Raw genomic sequence first — 10,924 nt, forward strand, 5'->3', positions numbered from 1 at the left:
CTTCTCACAATTTGTATCTGCCATGTCAGCCACCTCACAAGATTTTACGTGGGATACCAGGTAGGATTCTATATGTGCATGTAAAAATACATGTGCTGAATTGGCTACAGAGAAAGGGAGACAGGAATTCACATATTTGTTAACTTTACAAACACATGGAGAACTACTTCTCTTAAATTGGACTAGATTTATAACACCTAGCCTTTATAATGCCAAAGGAAAGTCCAATTAGACACCATGCCTCCTCTGAACTGCATGTATTGCTATTCTGTTTGGGTTATTTTCCTCCATCATATCAGGATTGGTAATCAGAGTCTAGGAGGGTATGAGTTAGTGTCAGGGATTCAGTATTTTGAATGGAAAATAGGAAAATGAATCCAATGTGTATGCAATTCTGTGCTACACAAAAATATTCCCACTCTCATCAAGAACAATGCCTTGACATTACCTTTGCCAAGAGTTAGACACAATTCGGAGAGGAGAGTTTGAAAATCTGTGAATACATATATACAATGGAAAATGCTCAGGAGTTCACAACCTTGGAGGTGGTAGAGGAGTTTCCATAAGTAAGGGACAGGGTAAACACTCCACAAACATGGAGCTCTGCTGGCCTAAAGACTTCTTGGGAAACTGCCTCTGAGGTTGGACCCTTGAAATATATGTTGTTGTCAGAAGCTTTATCTTCCTTTGTAGTGAGACCATCAAAGCTTGGTCTGCATCTATGTGGCCTGGAGGACATGGTTTCTGATTTTCCAATGAACATGAGGCAGCAGTGCTGAATTCTCTCTTTGTAGGTAAACTGTGGAAACTGGGGTCTAAGTGTTTCCCCGTGTGGACTGTGAGGCCATTTGGTCATCCTCCACTTTTCCTGGTGTTTCTTACTGCTTCACTGGGAGTTTCCTATTTGCTTCATGAAATACAAGGAGTTCAACTGGGACACAGTGCTGGAGGGAGTTCTGTCACGTGTGCTGACTCAGGGTCTTGGGAGAATGCACCAACCAGGCTTCTATCCCACAGAGCATGCCCCCTTGACCATAGCAACCTGATTCTGAACATTGCCCGGAAACCTCTCCATATAACAAGATGCCTTTACATATAAGACTCTGCTGGCTGCACCGTGTCAGTCACAAGCCATGTGGAACCCAATGGCAGATCCACATGGCCCCACCACAGATTTTTTAGCACACACCAGCACACCACTGCTCTAGGCCCACTAATCAGCAGGCTCCAACTTACTGGCATCTCTGTTCTACACCATTTTCATGAAACCCAGTCAATCAAGGCACTGTCTGGTACACTCATGATCAGCAACAGGACATCCAAAGTTCTCCAGTGCCACCTGGTCATGGGAATTTCAAAAATTTCATGGTATTTATCAAGCCATTTTTCAAGGATGAACTTGGAGGCACTGTGGGTTTCTATTCATTCAGGAACCACTAAATGGTGAGGAAGCTCATTTCAATGAAAGCTCTGGAGAAACACTCAGAGGCAAGGCTTCACAAGACTGGCCAAAAGGTCACATCGAGCCAGGCCCATTGAGGTCTACAATGTGAGGTCCATGTGTGTTTTGACTCTCAATTATGGCTGCCAGGTCTTTAAGGATAAAATCATGTAATATCCTGGCTGAGATTCCCAGTGCTCTGTGGAAAGCCACCCTGGGCCTAGATCTCAGTTTCCAAGGGCAACTCTCATGCATGCCCTCCTAAAATCCCACCACAATTCATGGCAATACTTCTCTGAGTTCAGTTCCAGAACTCAGTCTCTAAGGGGAATCATGCCAGAGTTCAAGACCAGGTGGACCAAGTCATCCCTTCCAACCGTCACAGAAATGACCACAATTCAAACCAAAACACTGCCACATGGCCCTCATCCTCTTCCATATAGACACTCATCATAACCTCTGGCTGGAGTTTTCCATGAGGGGGGCAGCCCAAGACAGTGCCTAGAATAAACTCCCTTGCCCCTCATTTGCCTAATTTCAGGGTGGCCTGGACACCCTTCCTGTGACCCAGGAGTGATCAAATGCGCCTGCCATTAATACTGCTCTGCTTCTCCAATTTGAGGCCTACTGACTTTTGGATATAGATTCTTGGTGTGAATTGGAGACATGAGAAAACCCAAGAACCTATGGGCTAGCCTCTGCAGGGCTTTGAAGAACTCATTTGACCCAAAGGATCCCTATTCTCACTTGATGGAGGTCAGGAACTTTCCAGAGGAAAGTGAGAGACTTCATCCACAATGACTGCTCTTTTTGCCATTTTGGCTTTGGGTGAACACATGAGATCTTTCTTTAATTCATCAGGTGCTGAGAATCTAAGCCACAGCCTCACACAGGGCCAAGATGCTGATTCACACACATCCCTTTGCACAGGAGTTAAGCAAATAGCCACAGGTGATGCCCCTTCATTTCCATTTGAAAATGGTTTACTTCAGGCTTCACAAAGGGGTGGCCTGAGGAAAGACCTTCCTGACAGTCAGGGCAACAGAACAATAGGTAAGCAAAAGGCCCAAAGCAGGGTTTCTCCACTGACACTTTACTGGTCACACTGATATCTGAGTTTTCTGAGATGCTTGCCATTCCCTTCAGTTATCCAGTACATGGCCATGTCACAGAGCTGGGAGGTGGTACATATCTTGGACACAAAACCATGAGCCGATTCTGGAGAGTGGCCAGAATTCAGGAAGAAAATGGGAACTTAGCAAGATAGTAGGTGTTGCCCATAGATAAGGCAAGCCCCAGTCCATTCATAAATTGGAAAGGATGAATGCTGGAAAGTTTTCTACTAGACAGGACACATCCATTGATTCATTCTCTTTTCCCATGTCTACAACCAGGGATACAGTGGGATACACAGACATAGAAACACTTGCCTTGTCAAACGACTTACTAGAAACAGTCCTCTCCAAACCAAACAAACTGCCTTTCCTACCTATTCTCAGAACATGACACAAAACCATAAACTCACAACCACACCCACTAAGGCACCTCCTTCCCCAAGTAGGTCTGTGAGTATCCGGAGTGTCTTCTGACTGGTGGGCCATACAATGTTCCCCCAAAATGGCCCGTCCTGTCTCAGATCTGGCCTCCTTGTCCTACTCAATGAAGTTGTCAGGAGCCACCCGTGAGCCACTCACTACCTGCTTTCTCTGATAAGTCCCCTCTTCAGAGCTTTCCTGGCATTTGGTCATCCTCACATCAGTAGGTACCAAGAAAGACTGACTCTGTCCTTGGTAAATGCAAACAAGTGAGCCCACTGGGACTGGGACTGAAACTGGCTCTGGGTGCCTGGCTTCCTGGTTGCCAAGTTCAGAGAGTTCCATCACAAAAGAAGTGAGGTGAGGTCACTTCCTTCAGGAACTGAATGAGGTCACTGCCTTGGCAACCAAATTGTCCTAACAGTTGCTTCCAAGGGTCCTATGAGATGGAGGCTGCCCCTGCTTCCTGTGACACTTTCACAAGTTAGAATGATATATCCTCCATAGGCACCCAGGAACAGATTTCCACACAGACCTGGTTTGGTGCATCTTGTCTACATTAAGAAAAGTGTGGCTCATTCAGACACAACCCTTCATCCTGACCAGGTTGTTTGCCATGGAAGATGACTTTTGATCTCTCATGTCCTTCAGAGCTGCCTACATCTTCTCCAGGGATCATTTCTGCATGGACCTTTGAGTTCTCAGCAGGTGGAAGATCCCCTACATTCTTCTATTGTAAGACCAACTCTGTCCCTGCTCTTCTGTAAAGTTGGATTGAGGGAACAGTGTATGGTTAGGGGTAAGAACATGTTGGATTTGGGTTAGGAACATTCTACTGGATGAAGAATGATATTGGGAACCTGCGATATTTATAATAATATATAGGTGAAGTATATGTATGAAAACAGAAATCTAAGTAAGCTTTGAAGCCCAGAAGGGCATTGGGCCCTTGACTGGGCTACTTAGCTTTGAATTAAATTCTGCACAGATGTCTCAGATAAATTGATATACAATGGCATAAGACCTTGTACCTTGGATGATTGAATGTGGAAGAGAACATCCAGTCAAAAAGGGATAGCAGGTAGGATTAGGAAGATAGTCAGTAGGTTTAGGAAGAAGAGTGAGTATAACATTTGGACCAAAATTTCTTTAGCAGTAAGGTGTCAGTTAGAGAGTAGATGTAAATGTCAGCACCTGTGAAGAGTCAGTCACAATAATGAATGTGGGAAATTATGTAGGAAAGCAGATATCAATAGAGACATTGTGAAATCAGTCAAAGTATAAAGTGAGTGATAGGATTAGATATTTTCAACAGGGTTGAGGTTGAATATGTAATCTTAGGACGAAGCAACTGTGTAGTCACCAATAGGATTGACATTTGAGAGCATTAGGCACCTGGACAAGGATGTTTTTAGTAATCCATGCTCACTTTCCATTTAGACTTTGGTACAATCATAAGTGTGAACTTTGCATTATGTGTCCAGAATATCACTGTGATAAAATGTATATGTAGATCAGGTGACCTGAGTATGTCTTCCACCATTTCTGGGAGCAATATCTTGAAGACGTATTGATTAGTATTTGGGGGCACCAATAGGTGTACCCTGTGTCTATGAATATAGAGAAAATGCATGAATAAACCATACTGTGAATAAATAATATAACTGGTTCCAATTTACATAATGGATTGAACTGATACCTGAAAATATATAGGAAATCTAATATTGATACACAATCATACATTCCAAGCAGTTATATACCTAATGGTAATATTAGGGTTATGGTTTACCATGAAGGCTGTGTGAGATTTGCTTGAAAAGGGATTATGGAAATCGAAAATAATGTGTTTGGAAAGAAGTCTCATGAAAAGACCAGTCCAGAAATATACACGAGTACATGTGTACTGAAGGAGGAAGTGATTGAAAGTGAACCAAATGTCTGGAAATTTGTGAACTTGTGGATGAAATATATATCCTATGATGTGCATCAACTGAAGAAATAGTGATGTAGCAGTGTCGAAAAAAAAGAAACGTCAAAATACACATCATGTATCATAGGAATCTACTTGCATTGATGCCAAACTCGGTCAGTTACAGTAGAAATATTAGATTTCTAAGCACCATTCACTAGGAAACAAATGTGTATTTCAGGTGGATGAATATTTCTGAGAATAATCTTTTGAAAAGATGATTATAGATCCACATACATGAACATGAATGAATTTAGGGAGTGTATAAAAGACACATATAATTCATACTTTGAAAAATCTGGAGAGAGTGGGTGAGTGTGTGTGTGTGTGTATGTGTGTGTGTGTGTGTGTATATACATTCAAACAATACCAACACACAGAGACTTTAAAATGTAGAAATATATATGCCAATCAAAATTCATCATGAAATATATATCATCCACAGATTCAAAAATATTTAATTTACTGAACATGGATTTATGTATCATGTTGTTCAAGTAGAAAGCTCACCCATAGGTTGAATTTTCAGTTCCAACAGCATTTAGGAGGAGTGATCTCTTCTCACAATATGTATCTGCCATGTCAGCCACCTCACAATCATAAGTGTGAACTTTGCATTATGTGTCCAGAATATCACAGTGATAAAATGTATATGTAGATCAGGTGACATGAGTATTTCTTCCACCATTTCTGGAGCAATATCTTGAAGACGTATTGATTAGTATTTGGGCGCACCAATAGGTGTACCCTGTGTCTATTGATATAGAGATAATGCATGAATAGACCATACTCTGAATAAATAATATAACTGGTTCCAATTTACATAATGGATTGAACTGATACCTGAAAATATATAGGAAATCTATATTGATACACAATCATTCATTCCTGGAAGACCCCTTGGTCCTGACGGAAGACAAGTTGAAGAGTGAACTGGTCGCCAACAATGTGACTCTCCCGGCAGGCCGGTGAGCAGTGCAAAGACGTGTATGTGCAGCTCTACCTGCAGCACCTCACTGCACGCAACCAGCCGCCGCATGCCGTGGGCGCCAACAGCAAGGGGCCCCTGGACTTCTCCAGCAACGAGGAGCACGAGCCCAACCCAGTGCTCAGCTCCGGGCCCTCCACTGCAGGCTGCAGCCACGCTACCGTTGGCAGGAAAGCAACAAAGAAAACTGATAATCCCAGACTAGAAGATAAGGATGATCTAGATTTAACAGAGCTCTCTCATGAAGAACTTCTGGATCAGTTTGTGAAATATGGGGTGAATCCTGGTCCTATTGTGGGAACAACCAGGAAGCTGTATGAGAAAAAGCTATTGAAACTGAGAGAACAAGGACCAGAATCAAGATCTTCTACTCCTCTACCAACAGTTTCCTCATCAGCAGAAAATACTAGGCAGAATGGAAGTAATGACTCTGACAGATACAGTGACAATGAAGAAGACTCTAAAATAGAGCTCAAGCTTGAGAAGAGAGAACCACTAAAGGGCAGAGCAAAGTCTCCAGTAACACTCAAGCAAAGAAGACTTGAGCACAACCAGAGCTATTCACAAGCTGGAGTAACTGAGACGGAATGGACAAATGGATCTTCCAAAGGCGGACCTCTGCAGGCATTAACTAGGGAATCTCCAAGAGGGACAAGAAGAACTCCAAGGAAAAGGGTGGAAACTTCACAACATTTTCGTATAGATGGTGCAGTAATTTCAGAGAGTACTCCCATAGCTGAAACTATAATGGCTTCAAGCAACGAATCCTTAGTTGTCAATAGGTTGACTGGAAATTTCAAGCATGCAACTTCTATTCTGCCAATTGCTGAATTCTCAGACATACCCAGAAGAACACCAAAGAAACCATTGACGAGAGCTGAAGTGGGAGAAAAAATAGAGGAAAGAAGAGTAGAAAGAGATATTCTTAAGGAAATGTTCCCCTATGAAGCATCTACACCAACAGGAATTAGTGCTAGTTGCCGCAGACCAATCAAAGTGGCTGCAGGCCGGCCATTAGAACTCGGTGATTTCAGGATGGAGGAATCTTTCTCATCTAAATATGTTCCTAAGTATGTTCCTTTGGCAGATGTCAAATCAGAAAAGACAAAAAAAGGGACGTTCCATTCCCGTATGGATAAAAATTTTGCTGTTTGTTGTTGTGGCAGTTTTTTTTTGTTTTTGGTTTATCAAGCTATGGAAACCAACCAAGGAAATCCTTTCTCTCGTTTTCTTCGTGATGAAAATAGAAAATCCACCTGAATTATATCACTTTGGCACATTCAAATTGGTCTCCTATTTTTAATAACTAGAAAAACATTTGTGTATATTTGTTGACTGGAGAACTAAAAATAATGTGATTTCACTTCAAATTTAATATTCCATGGAAAAGCAAACGATATCTGAATGAACTTCATTTAAATGTTTTGGACTTGGAGTAGTGGGAGATCACTTTGTGCCATATGGATAATCTTTTTTAGCTCTGGAACTTTTTGTAGGCTTTATTTTTTTAATGTGGACATCTTATTTCATTTTTGGGAAAATATATTGTTTTGTGTATTTGGAAAACAAGAAGGGCAAAACATGGTAGTATAATGTGAAATCACACATTTAAATACTTGGAATTCTTACAGAAAAGATTAAGAATTATTCTCTGCTGAATAAAATTTTACAGAGGTGGAACATTGAAATTTGGTAAGAGAAAGTAAGTTGGTTGTACTTTTGTAACAAACAGTTTGACAGTGTTTATGAGGGAAAGAACAGCAATAATCTCTTCTGTAACTTATTAATAGTAATGTTGCTATTGTAGCCCTATCATACTCACTTTTTTAAAAGATGTCTAATATCATGAATGTCCTCTTTCAGTAAGACCCATTTAAATATAATTGATTTTTAGCAGGGATCTTTTAGGGTGACATAATACTTGTTTTAGAGAACTAGCTGGCTGTACATGTTAGCTAGCTAGAAGGCTAAAATTGGAAATTTATAATTTTTATTTACAACTGAAGATTCTGTCAATCCAATTTACTACCAGAATTTTTTTTTAAGAAAAGTAAGTGTGTGTATGTGTTTTGTTTAAAAGTCAGAAATTTAAATACTGTGTTGTTCCATATGGATTCTTTGTTGCCTTGTCTTCTATTACCAAAAACAAACTTTTGCCAAGTGTTTTAGTTCCCCCCTATATTTCCAGCTATGGTATAATTAAAAAGTAAAAAAGTATTTGCTTTTAAACTACATACAAGTAGTAGCTGAACTTGTAAACTTTCGGTGCAAAGTGGGCATTAAGATTTTTGTATTCTCTTGAAATATGGTTAGCTTGATATTTGTGGTTGATTTATTTTAACTTTTTAGCTAAAACTTACCTCATGTATAACTTGGTTGCATAAAATTGTAGGTGATGGAAAGAAATTTCAGTAGAATCAGGTAAAACAAAAACTTTAAACTTAATCATTTGACTTGCAACTTTATCGTCATTGACTATAAAGCACACTAAAAACATAAGTTATTTTTAAAATACCATCCAAAATAAAAGATAATTTTAACAAAGGAAGAAATTGAAGGTGTATTTAGACCACCAAACTTTTTGTTTGAACTAGCACTATTCTGATTTTTAGATTTTAGGTATTTTGTAGACATTTTTACTCAACTTCTGCAATTCAGACCAGACACACTTATAGGTCTGATTCTGCAGAGGCACTCATAGATCTGAAAAGCTTTCCTCTTTGAATTAAAATGTTGCTTTGAGATGAGCCACAGAGGAGGCATGTTTTACTCAGCTTTTCAACTATCAGGTAATATCCATCTACACTATTTTTGTTTGTTTGTTTGTTTTCAGACTTTGTTCCCATATTGTTTTCAGTTGTTTGGTTATAATTAGAAATTGTGAGGAACTCCATTTAATGTTTAAAAATGTGAGGAGATAAATCAGACTTGACATTTATGTAAGATCAGTTCTCTAATAGGAAAAGTATGGTACAAAATAGCAAAAGGACTGGGTAAAATGTGTACTCTTTTTTAAAAAAACAAACATGTATTTGGTCTTTTGTCTGTGTTTGTTTATTCCACTAGAGTAAATGTGTCCTTGTTGTAAACACAAAGCATTTCTTCCTGATTAAATCATAGATGTAGATTTACAGTATAATTCAATAATAAAAAAATAATTAAACTCTAAAAAATATATATACATATATATCAAACCACTTGTAAATTTAAAAAAAAAAATAATTTTTAAAAATGGAAACCAGCTCCTACATCCCCCAAATACTAAGAAATACTTGTAGCATATTACATTCCTGTAATACGTACAAACATAATTCCCACTTTTTGGCATAAATGCACAAGCCCAGCATTCCATCAGATACAGACAGCCTTACTTCCCAGTTACATACTAGTAAGTCCTCACTTAAAATGCATTCCCCCAGAAGATATTCATCAAAACTGCCAGACCCCTGGAATACTTGTACCCATGTCCCCTGAACAATCTTACTTCACACAACTCTGTTCCTAAAACACCCTACAGACACCCAAGGAATGCTAGTTAACTACAAATTCAATACACATGTAAATCTCCACAAGCATCAAATAGCTACATATAAATATGCAAATGTCCTATTATCTCACACTACCTGCATATACAAAGTCACACCTTTCCAGATATTCACAAAGATATAAATTATCCATCTCCCAAAATGGAGAATAACATACACTTCACAATCACACATGTTCAATTGCCACTCAAGATTAGTCATAGACCTGACCTCACACAAGGAAATACAAAAATCCATAAAACAACAAAAAGCAAACCCACAACTATACATGATATCCTGAATAGGCAAACATTCCCACTGCATTTCCCAAAATATACTATATACCCACCAAAAATACACCCAATGATGTTACTTAACATTGCCCATATGCACATGCACATACAGATATCTTTTCCAAATAACCCATGATACATACAAACAAAAATTGCAGCATTAGGGGGAGGGGGGACTGCAGAGAACCACAGGTGAAATACTCCAAAGCCAAAATACAAACACCTACACCAAACTCCCTGAGTTTATATGTATTATTTCCCACACCCTCCAAACGTAACCAGTCCTACTCTCTCATTAGAGATACAACTTTCTTTCAATAATCCATCCAGACACATACAAATCTCATATTCTCACCAGCCAACTTGAAACATAACTAACCCAAAACTATGAATGCAAATAACACATTAGGAATACCATCTTCAAAATGGACATGCAACCAAAAATTCATGGCCTCTAAATTTCCACAATCCCCAAGAAGGAAAAAAGTCTGCAACATAGTCAGTGCAACCATGCACCCCACAATTCTTACACAGTAGGCAAAGGCAAAATCAAAACGTATTAGCATCCCCAAAACCAAACTCTGACACCCCAGTGCCAATGAACATTTACAAAAAAGAACACATAACTTTACTCATGTAAAAGATGAGTACCACAAAATTTAATAATAATAAAACATGACTCTATTTATTGCACAATACTTGTGGTCACACAGTTCTCCCATCATCATTCAGGTGCTCTGTCTAGAGGCTCGCACCAACAGCCAACCTACGACAGCACGTCAGTCAAGGTGTGACCACATGCCACTCAGCAAACTCGGCTCAGTATATTCCCTTGTGCAAAGTCGCTAAGATCACAGGAAAAGAGCATCCTTCAGCTAACAACCCAGGTGCCAGCTGACAGTGTCCCCAACATTCACAGATTTCACAGGGAACAAGAAGTTGATCATCACCACTTCGTCTGACATCGACAGGAGCCAAGTCGAAGACCTGCTGACTGGGACCCTGCTTCTCAAGCACCGCACAGGCTGCAAAGGACATGGATGGACGACGCCTCCACGCCGCACTGGACAACACACCCCTCACTTCTGGGTCTGGTGCTGATGGTCCGCGTCCTAGGGGAGGCAAGGCAGGCTCCTGGGCTGCCCTGGGAGCACAGGACCAGGCAGGGACACAC

The 10,924-nt window shown here is 40.0% G+C and overlaps 1 pseudogene; it reads left to right on the forward strand.

Moving 5' to 3' along the window:
* The first annotated feature begins 1,580 nt into the window (after positions 1–1,580).
* LOC144255027 (lamina-associated polypeptide 2, isoforms beta/gamma-like) lies at positions 1,581–7,201 on the forward strand (annotated as a pseudogene).
* Positions 7,202–10,924: the final 3,723 nt, after the last annotated feature.

The sequence above is a fragment of the Urocitellus parryii genome, chromosome 5, assembly GCF_045843805.1.
Source record: "Urocitellus parryii isolate mUroPar1 chromosome 5, mUroPar1.hap1, whole genome shotgun sequence".
In the NCBI taxonomy this organism is placed as follows: domain Eukaryota; kingdom Metazoa; phylum Chordata; class Mammalia; order Rodentia; family Sciuridae; genus Urocitellus; species Urocitellus parryii.